The sequence below is a fragment of the Oncorhynchus tshawytscha genome, linkage group LG01, assembly GCF_018296145.1.
Source record: "Oncorhynchus tshawytscha isolate Ot180627B linkage group LG01, Otsh_v2.0, whole genome shotgun sequence".
Taxonomy (NCBI): Eukaryota; Metazoa; Chordata; class Actinopteri; order Salmoniformes; family Salmonidae; genus Oncorhynchus; species Oncorhynchus tshawytscha.
In genome coordinates this window covers 56,579,980-56,596,660 of record NC_056429.1, presented here as the reverse complement: position 1 = coordinate 56,596,660, position 16,681 = coordinate 56,579,980, and the positions used below count along the sequence as shown (strand labels likewise).

Below are 16,681 nucleotides of genomic sequence, written 5' to 3'. Positions count from 1 at the left end.
GAGCAAATGTTCTATGCCAATGATGCAAAATCGCCCATTATTGCTCTTTGTTATGGATGTATCCAAGTAAATGGTACTAGAAAACAGCTTAAACTCAAGCAAATGCAGCAACATTTCTGTTATTCTGGGTGGACTGTTTGATGTGACTGTGTTAACCATCGTTGGCTAGCGAACAAGCAAGGTGTAAGAGTACTCCCAACCCCACCTCTTATGGAATGAAAAATAGTTTTTTTTCTCTATAAGCCAATATGTAATTAATATACAGTGTATTGCATTGACGGAAATGGAACAGGTTTATTAAAAGCCTAGCAACACTACATATTATTAGGTCCCCCATAAAATACACAAATTATATATTTTTCTCTACAGCCCAATATTGTGAACATTTGAATATGAATGTGTAGATTGATATGTATAGCGTATATTGATGTGCATTGATACATATACAGGGCTAATAAATAAAATAAAACAGTCTGAACATTGTATTTTTCAATAGTGGTCTTACATTTGGCCCTTTAAAACAAAAACATAAATTCCTTCTTGCAAGAGCGCAGACAGTCTCTGATCATTTATGCATTTGCTTATGACCACTATAACATGGCCTTTGATTACAATTTTAATATATTTTTGTATGGGTTATTAACGTTGCAGTTTTGAAATTTGAGATTTTATTTTGAAGGTTTCCTCATTACCATACAAAGTGACGCCCTCATTTGTGCTGCAGGCAGAATAGTAGTCCGGACAAGGCACAAAACAGCATCGGGACTGAAAAGGTAAGTCGGCTACCTACAAACTTGATAAATAGCCCAAATTATTAACTGGAAGGATTTACTTCAAAATACATATTTAGCGCACGATTTAACATGAACATAAACAGTCTGCAATTGCGTGTAAGTGCACGCTAGTCCTGTGATAAATTGAGAGTGACGTTCACCGCATAGGGATGCCTTGCAAGAATCCAATGTGCTGCCCTAGCAAGAGAGGATGCTCTGCACCGTATCCACAGCACATTGGATTTCGACTCTGTTATCTAACTGGCTCACTTTTTGAATAGGAATGCACGCACATAGCCATAGCCACACACTGTATATTGTAGCCACATTGCTTGCTACTACCAAGTAGTCAATCTACATGCACGATGTGCTAGCCTTGATACGGATCATCTCCAACGGTGTTTACCAGTTGAACAGGACAGGAGTGATTCACGGATACATTCCGGACCTTTTAGATTTCTTGCAAGCAATGTTGATTTATTTTAACTTAGATAGCTATAGCTAAAATCAATTCAATATGCTACTTGCTGTTATGAACACATAATAATCAAGATGCATGGACATACACACACTCTAAAAACAAAGGTTCCACGAGTATCCTTTAGGGGTCCTTCAAATTGAAACTGTGGGGGAACCCCTATAAGTTATTTCAAATAACCCCTTTTAATGGATCTTCAAATAACCTTTTGAATAACCTTTTGTGGTAAATTTGTGATCTACCTCCCACCCCTATTATTATTAATAATAATAATACGCATAACAATTTTAACACAATATTTGAGTTGTTAGTGTTTATTATGATTTTAGTGACAAAGGAGAATAAAAACAATCCTAAAATGATGCACACTCCCAGCAGAGCCCCAAGTCCAACGGGTATATCCTCTGGCGTGTTGATGTTAATGTGTTGATGTTCTCCGTGTCTATAGCCAGAATTATTTTAGAGTGCATGGTGATCGAACAGGTTTCCTGTGAATCCCCCCAAAAAGTGTTATACAGATTATTAACAAAACCTGCACACAGCAGTATTCATACCTTGGTTTTTGTGGTAAATCTGAATGAAAAAAACTGTTTTGATAATGGTTTTCATAAAAATACCTTGTCCATAATGTAGAGGCCTATGGGATTTTCATTGAAGAGGTAAGGGAGGAGGTTGGTACATGTGATCTGCAAAACATACCAATACCAATTGACATACCTTTGTATGCTTCCTCGTCTGTATACCTGCAGACACAGAAGTGAGCAGTTCAGTCATCTGCACCCAATACAGCTAGCCTTCAACATATTCTTATAGCCTACAGTACATATTCTTACCTTTTTGTTGTTGATATCCATTGAATTGTGTCCATTTTCTCTTTTAGATTTGCACAAAAATGAAAAGATAGATGGTATCCTCAAAAAACAACATCAATTTAGATCATACATACCTTGTCGTAAGTTAAAGAAATCTTTACATTTTTCAGTTAAGTGCCTGCACCTGCTGTCCTTTCAAATTCAAATCCCAACATTCCAGTTGAGCAGTTAGGTTCCTGCAAGAACCCCCACCAACTAAGGAGGTTCCTCAATGAACCCCACCTCCTATGGGGTTCTTGGATGAACCTTTTGTGGGAAATTTTCAGTGCCAGAACCTTAAGGTTCTTCTAAGAACTTTGAGGATCTTAGAATAACCCTTGTTGAACCCCTAATCAAATCAAATTTAATTCGTCACATACACATGGTTAGCAGATGTTAATGTGAGTGTAGCAAAATGCTTGTGCTGCTAGTTCCGACCATGTAGTAATATCTAGCAAGTAATCAAACAATTTCACAACAACTACCTTATACACACAAGTGTAAAGGAATGAATAAGAATATGTACATAAAAATATATGGATGAGCGATGGCCGAACAGCATAGGCAAGATGCAGTAGATGGTATAGAGTACAGTATATACATATGAGATGAGTAATGTAGGGTATGTAAACATTATATAAAGTGGCATTGTTTAAATTGAATAGTGATACATTTATTACATCCAATGTTTAATTATTAAAGTGGCTAGAGATGAGTCAATATGTTGGCAGCAGCCACTCAATGTTAGTGATGGCTGTTTAACAGTCTGATGGCCTTGAGATAGAAGCTATTTTTCAGTCTCTTGGTCCCAGCTTTGATGCACCTGTACTGACCTCGCCTTCTGGATGATAGCGGGGTGAACAGGCAGTGGCTCGGGTGGTTGTTGTCCTTGATGATCTTTTTGGCCTTCCTGTGACATCGGGTGGTGTAGGTGTCCTGGAGGGCAGGTAGTTTGCCCCTGGTGATGCGTTGTGCAGACCTCACTACCCTCTGGAGAGCCTTACGGTTGTGGGCGGAGCAGTTGCCGTACCAGGCGGTGATACAGCCCGACAGGATGCTCTCGATTGTGCATCTGTAAAAGTTTGTGAGTGTTTTTTGGTGACAAGCCAAATTTCTTCAGCCTCCTGAGGTTGAAAAGGCGCCGCTGCGCCTTCTTCACCACGCTCTGTGTGGTTGGACCATTTCAGTTTGACCGTGATGTGTACGCCGAGGAACTTAAAACTTTCCACCTTCTCCACTACTGTCCCGTCGATGTGGATAGGGGTCTGCTCCCTCTGCTGTTTCCTGAAGTCCACGATCATCTCCTTTGTTTTGTTGACATTGAGTGTGAGGTTATTTTCCTGACACAAAACTCAGAGGGCCCTCACCTCCTCTCTGTAGGCCGTCTCGTCGTTGTTGGTAATCAAGCCCACCACTGTAGTGTTGTCTGTATACCTGATGATTGAGTTGGAGGCGTGCATGGCCACGCAGTCATGGGTGAACAGGGAGTACAGGAGAGGGCTGAGAACGCACCCTTGTGGGGTGGAGATGTTGCTCCCTACCCTCACCACCTGGGGGCGGCCCGTCAGGAAGTCCAGTACCCAGTTGCACAGGGCGGAGTCGAGACGCAGGGTCTCGAGCTTAATGACGAGTTTGGAGGGTACTATGGTGTTAAATGCTGAGCTGTAGTCGATGAACAGCATTCTTACATAGGTATTCCTCTTGTCCAGATGGGTTAGGGCAGTGTGCAGTGTGCAGTGTGATTGCGATTGCGTCGTCTGTGGACCTATTGGGGCGGTAAGCAAATTGGAGTGCGTCTAGGGTGTCAAATCGGGTGGAGGTGATATGGTCCTTGACTAGTCTCTCAAAGCACTTCATGATGACGGAAGTGAGTGCTACGAGGCGATAGTCATATAGCTCAGTTACCTTAGCTTTCTCAGGAACAGGAACAATGGTGGCCCTCTTGAAGCATGTGGGTACAGCAGACTGGGATAACGATTGATTGAATATTTCCGTATTTTATCTAACGGGTGGCATCCACACCAGCCAGCTGGTCTGCGCATGACACAAATTTTTAAAGTGTAGTTTATCTTGTCTTGCCAACCCGCCTCTGTTTGTCACAATCACTTGCTGGTATAACGTTAGCTTCTGAAGACAGAAGAAAATGATAGCCTATATGGTGCATGCTCAAGAGATATTCTGTTTTATCTTTAACATTAACTAGAGGTCGACCGATTATGATTTTTCAACGCCGATACCGATTATTGGAGGACCAAAAAAAGCTGATACCGATTAATCGGGCGATTACTTTTTAAAAACTTGTAATAATGACAATTACAACAATACTGAATGAACACTTATTTTAACTTAATATAATACATCAATAAAATCAATTTAGCCTCAAATAAATAATGAAACATGTTCAATTTGGTTTATATAATGCAAAAAAAAGTGTTGGAGAAGAAAGTAAAAGTGCAATATGTGCCATGTAAGAAAGCTAACGTTTAAGTTCCTTGCTCAAAACGTGAGTGCATATGAAAGCTGGTGGTTTCTTTTAACATGAGTCTTCAATATTCCCAGGTAAGAAGTTTTAGGTTGTAGTTATTATAGGAATTATAGGAATATTTCTCTCTATACCATTTGTATTTAATGAACTTTTGACTATTGGATGTTCTTATAGGCACTTTAGTATTGCCAGTGTAACAGTATAGCTTCCATCCCTCTCCTCGCTCCTACCTGGGCTCGAACCAGGAACACATCGACAACAGCCACCCTCGAAGCAGCGTTACTCATGCAGAGCAAGGGGAACAACTACTCCAAGTTGCAGAGCGATTGACGGTTGAAGTGCTATTGGCGCGCACCCCGCTAACTAGCTAGCCATTTCACATTGGTTACACCACCTAATCTTGGGAGTTGATAGGCTTGAAGTCATAAACAGCGCAATGCTTGAAGCATTGTGAAGAGCTGCTGGCAAGACGCACGAAAGTGCTGTTTGAATGAATGCTTACGAGCCTGCTGGTGCCTACCATCGCTCAGTCAGACTGCTCTATCAAATCATAGACTTAATTATAACATAATAACTGGCTTTTTCTCCCCAATTTCGTGGTATCCAATTGGTAGTTACAGTCCTGTTCCATCGCTGCAACTTCCGTACAGGCTCAGGAAAGGCGAAGGTCGAGAGCCGTGTGTCCTCTGAAACACAACCCAGCCAAGCCGCACTGCTTCTTGACACAACGCCTGCTTAACCCGGAAGCCAGCCGCACCAATGTGTCAGAGGAAGCACCATACACCTAGCAACCGTGTCAGCGTGCATTGCGCCTGGCCCGCCACAGGAGTCGCTAGTGCGCGATGGGACAGGAGCACTGGTGCGGCTGGCTTCCCAGATGACGCTGGGTCAATTGTGCGCTGCCCCATGGGCCTCCCGGTCGCGGCCGGCCAGGACAGAGCCTGGACTCGAACCAGGTTCTATAGTGCTTTAAACCACTGCGCCACTCAGGAAGCCCCAGGAGTTAGGTTAAAGGGTAAAGTTTAGGGTTAAGGGAAGGGTTAGCTAACATGCTAATTCGTTGCAAAGTAGCTAAAAAGTAGTAAGTATTTGCAAAGTTGCTAATTAGCAAATATGCAAAAGTTGTCCATGATGAGATTCAAACAACTAGACGTTTGCGTCATACGCCCGACAAACCATTCTACTTTTGTTTTTGTCTTCAGTAACCTTCTGTGTCATGTAACCACACCAAACATAACATATCATACTAATTTGATTCAGAGAGGTTGGATTAAATGCAAAAAGACACAATTCAGTTGAATGCATTCAGTTGTGCAACTGACTAGGTTGCACAACTTTCCTTTCCTTTCCTAATTTGAGTGTCTCGGATTTACTTTTATTATGTTACCTCTAGTCGATGAGATCAGGCTGAGTTGAGCGGTTTTTACACCGTGGAATAGTTTAGGCTGCATAAAGTTTAGAGCAAGGTGCAAAAGTAGACACTTGACAAAATTATGGATTTAAAAAATATTATCATTTACTGACAGATATTAAAATTATCATGTCTTGTTGCAAAGTGGAGGAATAGAGATAATATAGCCTATACTTGTGTGGCTACAATGTCCTGTGGGTGGGGGAAATATAGACCCTTTTATGTGTCACCTATTGGGGGATAATCTGCCCTTGTCTACTGTAGCATGCTCTTCACTTTCTCTTAACAGAGCTCTGTCATTGAGAAAGTATGTTCAGTAACATGCAGCTTTTCTGTCGTTTCATCCATTTTCAGTTGCATGTTATTGAATATCATTTCAATGACATGTATTCTGGGTAGGACTGTGGGAGATGCTGTATGTGTGATGTGGGTGTGAACATTCACCCCAGTAACATGCTCTTCCCCAGCACCCAAATTGATGTGTGTGGCACATTTATAATCAATCATTGGATTTTCTATATTATTCAGCACAGGCAGTGTTTTCTTACATAACATGATTGTAAATCTATTTTAAGCCCCCACTCTGACTAGACTCTGCTGTGTTTTCTGCTGAGGGAGAGAAAATAACAGGATTTTATCATTTCATCTATGATAGGTGGGAACGTATATAAACAGTCTGGAGAGAGATCTGAGGGATATACAGGTGTGGGATCTTAATTTGATCACCCTGTTGCAGGAGAACTTTCCTGCTATGCAGGAAATTCGAAACGTATAGTGTATTTGAGGTTTAAAAAGGCTTCTGAAATGTCTACTTGGAAATTTCAGACTTGATTTTCACTTATGAAAAAAGTATCAACCCTTACAAAAATGTCCATTAATTATAATCCACAAAATAATTCACATTTCCTGTTGCTGCAGGATTATTTGTCTGATGTAGCAAACTGGCTCAAATTAAGATTCCTACATCAGTAGCTAGGCTGACTGGTTGTGAATTGCTGATCTGTTACAACTCAAGATCTGCAGAAGTTAGACAAACACAGAGAGACTTAGGCTAGAGAAGGAGAGAGAGTTTTTCTATGCTCCCACCAAAATGTAAAACACCAGACAGTTTTTTTCCTTCCTTTGCCTTAAGTGCTTATCCCATGTGAACGCAGCATAATGAACGAAATCGTGCAGACATGCATATCTTCGTAATACTCCTCTCAACCTGTAACATAATGCATCACATAAAAAAAATATTTAAAAAATAAATAACACAAGCTCTGTAAAGTATGGAGAGAGAGGGGGTGATTAGATTAGTGCATGCTTTGATATCTCTGACCAGCCCCTTCAGCTCTCTCTCTCTCTGCCCCCCCCCCCTTTCTCTAGCAGAGATTAGCTGTGAAAATTAAATGTGAGTCTTGGCCTGCATGCCAAATTAGGCCATGGATTGTTATGTAAAATTTGGAGATGAATAACTTAACATACTGATGGGGTGTTCCCATGCATTCTTTTAGAGAAAGGTTGGGCAGGAGTGTTTGTGGATTGTTTTGGTAGGTGGTATAGCGTGCTTGAAAGTTGCAGGTGCAGCCGTTTAACTTTTATTAAAGTTATTGCTGGAGGGGCCAACACAAAGCCAGGGCAGACTATAATGTTCATTTCAAGGAGTTGAAAAAAAATATTATTCAGAGCGGTTAGGCCAAGCCTATGCTCTGGGGAGGAAGGTCCCATATGAACAAATACTATAATATACTATGCTATAAATACTATAGCATTCATTGTAGTGTTTTTGCTGACTTTATTGTAGTATTAACGGTAGTATTGTCACGTTCTGACCTTAGTTCTTTTATTATGTTTTGGTCAGGGCGTGAGTTGGGTGGGTTGTCTATGTTCGTTTTTCTATGATGTGATTTGCGTTTGACCTGGTATGGTTCTCAATCAGAGGCAGGTGTCGTTAGTTGTCTCTGATTGAGAATCATACTTAGGTAGCCTTTTTTCACCTGTGTTTCGTGGGTGATTATTTTCTGTTCTGTGTTTTGTATTTCACCGTTCAGGACTGTTTCGTTTCGTTCTCGTTGTTTTTGTTTTGTGTTCATATAATAAATACAATATGGACACTTACCACGCTGCGCATTGGTCCTCCGATCCTTCTTACTACTCCTCAGAAGAAGAGGAGGACGTGAATCATCACAAGTATTTACTGAAGTATACTGTATTATTTACAGTTAACTATAGTATAAATACTGTAGTAAAATAAAACTATAGTATATACTATAGTGTTTTTGCAGATTGCACTATACTTTAGTGTGACATCATTGTAGTAATTACTATAGCATTTTTGTTGTATTATTTTGTTTGACATAGACATGGAGGATTTCTCATTTGGGAAACTTACGGGAAAAATACTAAAGGAGCAGATGTTCCGTGAACTTTTAGTAGGTAGGATAGTTTAGAGCTTCTGCTCTTTTCTATAACCTGTGGAGAACAAAATATAGTCTATACTTGGCTGGTAGGTTTCTTACTTATGGGTGGTACAAATTGCGGCATGGGGGAGGGGAGTGGGCAGGGTATATGCAAATTAAATATTGTAGTATTTACTATAGTTTAAAAAAGTGTAGTGTTTTTGTGGACTGTAGTGTTTTTGCAGACATTACTGTAGTATTTACTACAATGTTTTTTTGTGGATAATACTGCAGTATTTACTGTAGTCTTCTACAATATACTACATAATTATATAGTAAGTACACATATGATTGAGGGATATTACAGTGTGTAGTACAGTATTCTAAAGTATACTACAGTTTAATATAGAATTCTATTGTGCTGTACGATTCTTTAGTAAACTGTAGTATTTTTTTCCTGTGTGGTACCTCTTATGTTTGTGATTAGAGGATTGTGCCTACTTGTTTTATAACATGCTACTTTTTGAGGGAAAAAACAAACAGATTTTGCTTTAATTATGAAAATGCTATTCATAACATTTTCACACTCAGTCTAGGTAGTTAGATCACTACTCAGACTGAGCTTTGGGTGTCTAGATTCAGCTCCAATGCTCTCCCCTCTATTAACCAGGACCTCAGTGACTTCCATCAGGCAGGCCCGTCCTGGCAGACAGCTTTCTGTGCAAACTCAGATAAGCAGGAGAGAACACCCCATGTTGTGATGTGCTATCTACACCTATTTATAATACAAACAAGCCTGAGAACAGTGGATTAAAAAGCATCATCTCTGTGAACGTCGGCCAGTGATGCAAAAGCAGTAGTGCAAAACAGTACTGCCTCTCTTTTTGAAACTTAGAACACTCAGCATCTCCTTTGGTTTTGGATCTGTTGTATTTCTCCCATTAAAGTCCCACAAGTTATTTAATTGGAATTCTTTGGTCTAACAGATCTGAAATATGTGGCCACCCTTTTCAATTTGTCAGATAAGTGAGGATAGGTAGAAATGGGGGTAAATTCAATTCCTTTCCCAGCGGGAGGCTAGCGATGCACCTCTCTATAGCTACTGCTGCTCAGTCTACTGATCACCTGTTCCTACTGCGTCATGCTCCCATTAGACCCTCTGTGGCGGAGCGAACCAATGCCTGACACATCCATGGACCCGGAGCCAAGTTCCCTCCCCTCCCTCGTCCTGCACTCTATGCCCAGGCCTGCTTATTTTCACCAACAGCAGCGGCCGTATGTTTTCTATCAGCTGTAATCTTTGCTGCAGAAATGGAACACGGCTAAGCATGATTTCTGAGAGGGGAAGTGCCAGAAATGAGAGTTGTTGTTAAACAGGAGTAATGCAGGCAGGTTTTCAGATGGGAATGGAGAGTGTAATACAGATGTAGCCTCTGGCTCAGTCACCATGTAATGCCTAATGCATTGAATTTGTGTGTAAGCAGTTAAGCTGAGGCAGTCTAGACTGGCCATTATGTAATAAGCTAGTCTCACCCAATGATGTATATATAAACCATGGTTTGCTGATGCTGTTGGCACATGAGAGGCTTTGAAGCCACATTGGTACTCCCCAGAAGGAGTGGAAGAAATGGAATTCTACAGTATTTCAATCAAATGTTTCAAGGACAAAATTCAGTGTATTTTAGTAATACATTTGTTGAAGTGACGACAGTAATATTTAAAAAATATATATATACTTTAAGGAACTGTTTAAAAGTAATTTTAATGTTCAGTTAACATAAAATAATGTATAAGTATGGATTAAGGTGTCTGTAAAATAGATTAATATATTATATAGATTAATATACTTGCATTTCCATATCTTCCAACATCTTATTTACAATGGGGGAGTACCAAAATGGCTCTGCATTGGCTTCAATCCAGCGCCATCCAGTGTTTATTCACATCATTGGTATCACCACCTCATCCATTACCCTTTCACTTGTTCATTAAACTCTTTCTGATCTGTTGTTGTAACTTGTTTGGGTGGGATGCAGAGTGATTCCGTTTTCATTATTTAAGTATCTGCATTATTGAGAGGTCAGTCCACCTGAGCACAGGAGTCAGCACTGACATCACTGTTAAATGGATTCAGAAGAAGCTTGTTCTGCCAAATGCCTTGCCACAGCTGTTTTGTGTATGTGGAGGGAGGGAGAGGAGGGGTGCATTTAATGTTCAATTTTGCACAAGGAATGGAGGGGTGGATGCCCTCAGGCACTTGGGCTTGTGTCTCAGGCTTTTGTCTGTTTCCAGGTCACTGAACCATGCCCTCACAGGCTACAACACAGCTCCAGCCGGATCTCATCAGTGGACCATTGGTCATTTCTACTCATATCTTAATGGAGACAAAATTACACCTAGGTTCAGTAATAGTGCCCCCAACAATCAACCAGATTACATTATGTCCGCGACTCCCTGGGGATAATGACCATTTGATGATATGCAACACATAAAATCAGTAAAATAGGGGGCCTCCCAAGTGGCGCAGTGGTTTAAAACCTCTTGATTCTAGCCATCCTGGATCCGGGATCGTGAATACAGCCTCAAGCTCATTACCATAACGCAACGTTAACTATTCATTAAAATCGCAAATGAAATGAAATTAATATGCTAGCTCTCAAGCTTAGCCTTTTGTTAACAACACTGTCATCTCAGATTTTCAAAATATGCTTCTCAACCATGGCAAAACAAGCATTTGTGTAACAGCTAGCGTAGCTAGCGTAGCATTTAGCGTTAGCATCAGCAGGCAACATTTTCACAAAAAACAGAAAAGCATTCAAATAAATCATTTACCTTTTGAAGAACTTCGGATGTTTTCAATGAGGAGACTCTCAGTTAGATAGCAAATGCTCAGTTTTTCCTGAAAGATGATTTGTTTAGGAGAAATCGCTCCGTTTGGTGCGTCACGTTTGGCTACCAAAAAATAACGAAAATTCAGTCATCAAAACGCCAAACTTTTTTCCAAATTAACTCCATAATATCGACTGAAACATGGTAAACGTTGTTTAGAATCAATCCTCAAGGTGTTTTTCACATATCTCTTCATGATATATCGTTCGTGGAAGCCTCCTCTCTCCTCTCAATCACTGGATGACTGCGTGCAGCTTGTAGATTACGCACCAATTTAGACAAAGGACACCGGGCGGACCCCTGGTAAATGTAGTCTCTTATGGCCAATCTTCCAATGATATGCCTACAAATACGTCACAATGCTGCAGACACCTTGGAGAAACGACAGAAAGGGCAGGCTCAGTCCTGGCGCATTCACAGCCATATAAGGAGACAATGGAAAACAGAGCCTCAAAAATTCTGCTCATTTCCTGTTTGAAGTTTCATCTTGGTTTCGCCTGTAGCATGAGTTCTGTGGCACTCACAGATAATATCTTTGCAGTTTTGGAAACGTCAGAGTGTTTTCTTTCCAAAGCTGTCAATTATATGCATAGTCGAGCATCTTTTCGTGACAAAATATTGCGCTTAAAACGGGCACGTTTTTTTATCCATAAATTAAAAGAGCGCCCCCTATATCCAAGAAGTTAAGGCACTGCATCACAGTGATAAAGGTGTCACTACAGACCCGGTTTTGATCCCAGGCTGTGTCGCAGCCGGCCGCAACCGGGAGACCCATGAGTCGGCACACAATTGGCCCAGCGTCGTCCGGGTTAGGGGAGGGTTTGGCCGGCTGGCATGTCTTTGTCCCATCATACTCTAGCGACTCCTTGCGGTGGGCTGGGCGCATGTATGCTGTATGGGACAATTTGGATAAAAAAAGTAATAAAACTAATAAATATTTTCTGTAAAATAATTACATAAGTTACGCATAGGCTTATTTAACACATGCCTGAAGTGCGGAGAATATGGTGGTTTATGGCTAATAGTTAGTGAGGCTGGCTCGTATGTCACATCACTGTTTAGAAGGATTGTTTTGTTTGGACCTATACAATTAGCCTTAATCACACTGCTGTTAAACATGTACTAATGTCAGCTGTCCTCTCAGTGTTAGAACAGGAAGAATGGATTAAGGCTACAGCACAACACATTACAGGTTTGAGATTTACAAAATGACAGGCAAAATTTAAGACTATTTTTTTTTTTTACCCCACTCGCTTTTCATGTGTGCTCTTCTTGTAGGAAGCAATCAAATCAAACTTTATTTGTCACCTGCGCCGAATACAAGTGTAGTCCTTACCGTGAAATGCTTACTTGCAAGCCGTTAACCAACAGTGCAGTTCAAGAAGAGTTAACAAAATGTTCACCAAATAAACTAAAGTAAAAAATAATAAAAATGAACACAATAAAATAACACTCCCCCATTGGTGACTACAAATGATCTATATCTGGGATAATAACTCAGTAACTAGCAAAGGATATGAACAAATCTGCACACATGGCTACATGTAGCTCTCGCTTTCTCAAAACAAGCACATCTACTCACGACCGCTCATGCTGTAAGCATGGTCCACATCAAAGTGAATGGCACAGATCCTTATGGCAATGGTCTATTTGCATATGGCTGTAGGCCTACTGCAGCTCTGATTGGTTATGCCACACTGGTCTGTGTAGAGTAGGATACAAATGGCTGTGAGACATAGGTTTAATTCTGGACACATGAAAAGTGGAATGTATATGGAGGATACGGGGCAACAGAAGACAAACAGCAGAAGGGCTAAGGATCTTGGAGATGGGGAAAGGGCCGATAAAATGGGGGGACAGTTTGCGGGACTCTACCCGGAGGGGCAGATCCCGAATGGACAGCTATACCCTCTTCCCAAGACGGTAGCGGGGAGCAGGGATCCGGTGGTGGTCTGCCTGTCGTCGGTACCTGGAGGTGGTCTTGAGAAGAGCGGCCCGGGCTCTCTTCCAGGTACGGCGACAGCAATGGATAAACACCTGGGAAGAAGGTGTGCTGAATCTGCTTCTTGCTCCGGGAAGATTTGGGGCCGACAACCTAGGGAACACGAGAACTGGGGACTGCGATCAGAGACCATGTCGACTGGCAGTCCATGGATCCGTAAGACATGCTGCACCATGAGCTGGGCCGTCTCCTTAGCTGGGGGCAATTTAGTAAGGGGAATAAAATGGGCAGCTTTGGAAAACTGGTCCACCACCATAAGGATGGTGGTGTTGCCATCCGACGGTGGGACGCCCGTGACACAGTCCTAGGATATATGGCACCAGGGGCGGTGAGGGACAGCAATTGGTTGAAGGAGGCCAGCAGTAGCTTGCCGCAGAGTCTTGTTCTGCGCACACACAGTACAGGTGGCAACGAGTGAGACATCAGGAACCATGGTGGGCCACCAAAACCGTTGTCGGATGAAATTCAAGGTCCGAATCCAAGGTCCGTGGCCAGGATGACAGGTGAGTCTTGAGGAATGGGCCCATTCCAGAACAGAAGCAAGGGCAGAGTCTGGGACAAAATCCGGTTAGCTGGGTATCGTACTCCCACATCGTAGTTCCTCTCGGCAGGGTTAAGGCGATGGGAAAGGAAGGCGTAGGGATGCAGAGCGTTGGGACAGGACAGCCCCACTTCGACGTCCGAGGCGTCAACCTCCACCACGAACTGACTGGATGGGTCCGGATGGATTAAGATGGGGGCTGTATGGAATAGCTGCTTGAGGTCAGAGAATGCCTGGACAGCTGCTGGAGACCATATGAACGGCACCTTGGGAGAGGCGAGTGCAGAGAGGGGGGAATCAAGGGTGCTGTAACCTCAGATGAAATGACGGTAGAAATTGGCAAACCCCAGCAAACGCTGCAGGTACACTCTGGACGTGGGTTGAGGCCAATCCAACACTGCCCTCACCTTGTCACGGTCCATCTGAACACTCCCTGCAGCGATGACGCATCCTAGGAAGGAGATGCTGGTGTGATGGAACTTGCACTTCTTCGCCTTCATGAACAGCTGGTTCTCCGGGAGATGCTGGAGGACGTGCTCTTGAGCTGAATGGGCATAGATGGGGATGTCGTCAAGGTAGACAAACAAAAATCGGTTCAACATGTCTCTGAGCAAATCATTGACCCGGGCCTGGAACACTGCAGGAGCGTTGGTCAGTCTGAACAGAATCACCAGGTACTCGTAGTGCCCACTAGTCGTGTTAACTGCTAGTCGTGTTAAAGGCAGTTTTCCACTCATCCCCTTCCCGTATCCGAACCAGATGTTAGGCTGTTTCCTGAAGGTCCAACTTGGAGAAGATGGTTGCCCCCTGGAGAGGCTCGAAGCTGAGAAGATGAGTTGTAGCGGGTAACATTTTTTAACTGTAATGTCATTGAGAACCCGATAGTCGATACACGGACGCAGGGTCTTGTCCTTCTTCTCCACAAAGAACAACCCTGTGCTGGCAGGGAAGGAAGAGGGATGCATAAACCCAGCAGTGAGAGAGTCCTCAATATAGCCTTCTATCGCTTTGGTCTCCGGACCCAACAGGAAATAAAGTCATCCCCGAGGAGGTGTAGTACCCGGGAGAAGGTTGATGGTGCAGTCATAGGGCCGATGCGGAGGAAGCGAGGTGGCACGGGCCTTGCTGATAAACTCCCGGAGGTCCAGGTATTCCGCGGAACGGCAGAGATGTTCAGGGCTTCTCCCAAGTCCACAGGAAGACGTCCCAGAGCAGGCAGTGCCAACTTCAGGCAATACGCATGGCAAAACGGTCTCCAACCCAGAATAGAACCAGTATCCCAGTCGATCAGAGGATTGTGTCTCTGGAGCCAGGAGAACCCCAAAACCACGGGTGCACGAGGGGATTCAATGGGCAGGAACTGCATACTCTCACTGTGATTGCCCGACACTCTCAGGTTAATGGGAAACGAAGTGTGGGTGACTCTGCCAATAGAGCACCCATCCAACACTCTGATGTCCATGGGAATGGAGAGGGGTTGTGTGGGGATTCCCACCTCCGACACCAGGGTAAGTGTCCATAAAGCTCTCGTTGGCCCCAGAGTCAATGAGCACCCGAAGAGATTTTGACCGGTCACCCCCAACAGGGTAACATGGAGAGGGATACGAGCAATGGAGGATAGGAAACTCCCCGTACGGCTCAACAGAGTACTCATACCTACTTGATGAGCCTGGGTTTTTAAGGGCAGGTAGCTAAGAAATATTCCGTAGAGAATCCGTGAAGGAACATGTCGAACAATGCTTCTGAGTTCCAGGCACTCTCAGCCGCCAATGTGCGAAAGTCCATGGTGTAGTCTGCCACACTACGAGAGTCTTGACGAAGCTGGAGCAGCTTACGAGCAGCCTCTCTCCCGGACAACGGAGAATCAAACACCTTCCGTACTTTCGCCACGAACTGTTGCTCCCACACCGCCGTAGCCCAGGCGAGTGCCCTCCCGGACATCAGCGTTATTAGGTACGCTATCCTCGAGTGGTCGGAGGGGAACGAAGAAGGCTGCAGTGAAAAGCCCTGGGAGGTTCCAGAATCTCCAGCGTAGTGCTCCGGAGGAGGTAAGCGGGTTCTCGGGACACTAGGGTAGGCTGGGAAGAAACGCCGCTGGTGGAGGGTTTGCTGAGAATCTGGGGGATTACTGGTGTGGCCTGCTGCCTAGTAGGGAATTGCTCCAGCAATGTATCGAACATCTGGTTATGGCATTCTGCCAGGGTATGGTCCCTCCATAAGGCATTGCTGAAATTCCTTGTGTCTTCCAATGGTGGCTCCTTGCTGGGAGACAGCATTGTGGGGCTGGGCTGAGTCTGCTGGTCAGTCATGGCCAGTTCGTACTATCACGACTCGGGATATGACCCAGATGCAGACACAGGAGGCAGATAGTACAATTCTCAGATGATTTATTGTAAACACAGGGCAGGCAAAGGGGAGGTCGAGGACAAGCCGGGGTTCGTGATCAAGTCTGAGTCAGGCAGGTACATGGAAGGCAGGCTCGGGTCAGGGCAGGCAGAGGTTTGTAATTAGGTCAGAGTCAGGCAGGTACAGGACGACGGGCAGGGTGGGGGTCAGGGCAGGCAGAATAGTCAGAACCTGGAAAACTAGGAAACAGAACTTGGAGAAAAAGGAAGACGGGACTCGAGCTCTCGTCGGAACTGATATTATTGTCACGGGTCTCGGGTATGTATTATTTTAACTGACTTGTCCTGAAGGGCCCGTACAGATCCAAACACGACTGCTGCAGTAGAGAGAGGGAGAGACATTTTATAATTTATGCTGCTGCTCTTATTTTTCACAAAAGTGGAATGTAGTGTGTGTAGCTTGATGTTGGCCAGTCATCAAAGCAGCAATAGGCTACAGTCATAGAGCCTCTAACCATGTGTGGC

At 43.5% G+C, this 16,681-nt stretch overlaps 1 protein-coding gene across 1 annotated transcript in view; it reads left to right on the top strand.

Moving 5' to 3' along the window:
• The first annotated feature begins 694 nt into the window (after nt 1-694).
• Nucleotides 695-16,681, top strand: part of LOC112253735 (inactive ubiquitin carboxyl-terminal hydrolase 54) — a 119,321-nt gene continuing 103,334 nt past the window's right edge. Inside the window, exon 1 of the mRNA XM_042323380.1 lies at nt 695-773. The gene's annotated coding sequence lies outside the window, so the exon portion shown is untranslated. The remainder of the gene's footprint in view (nt 774-16,681) is intronic.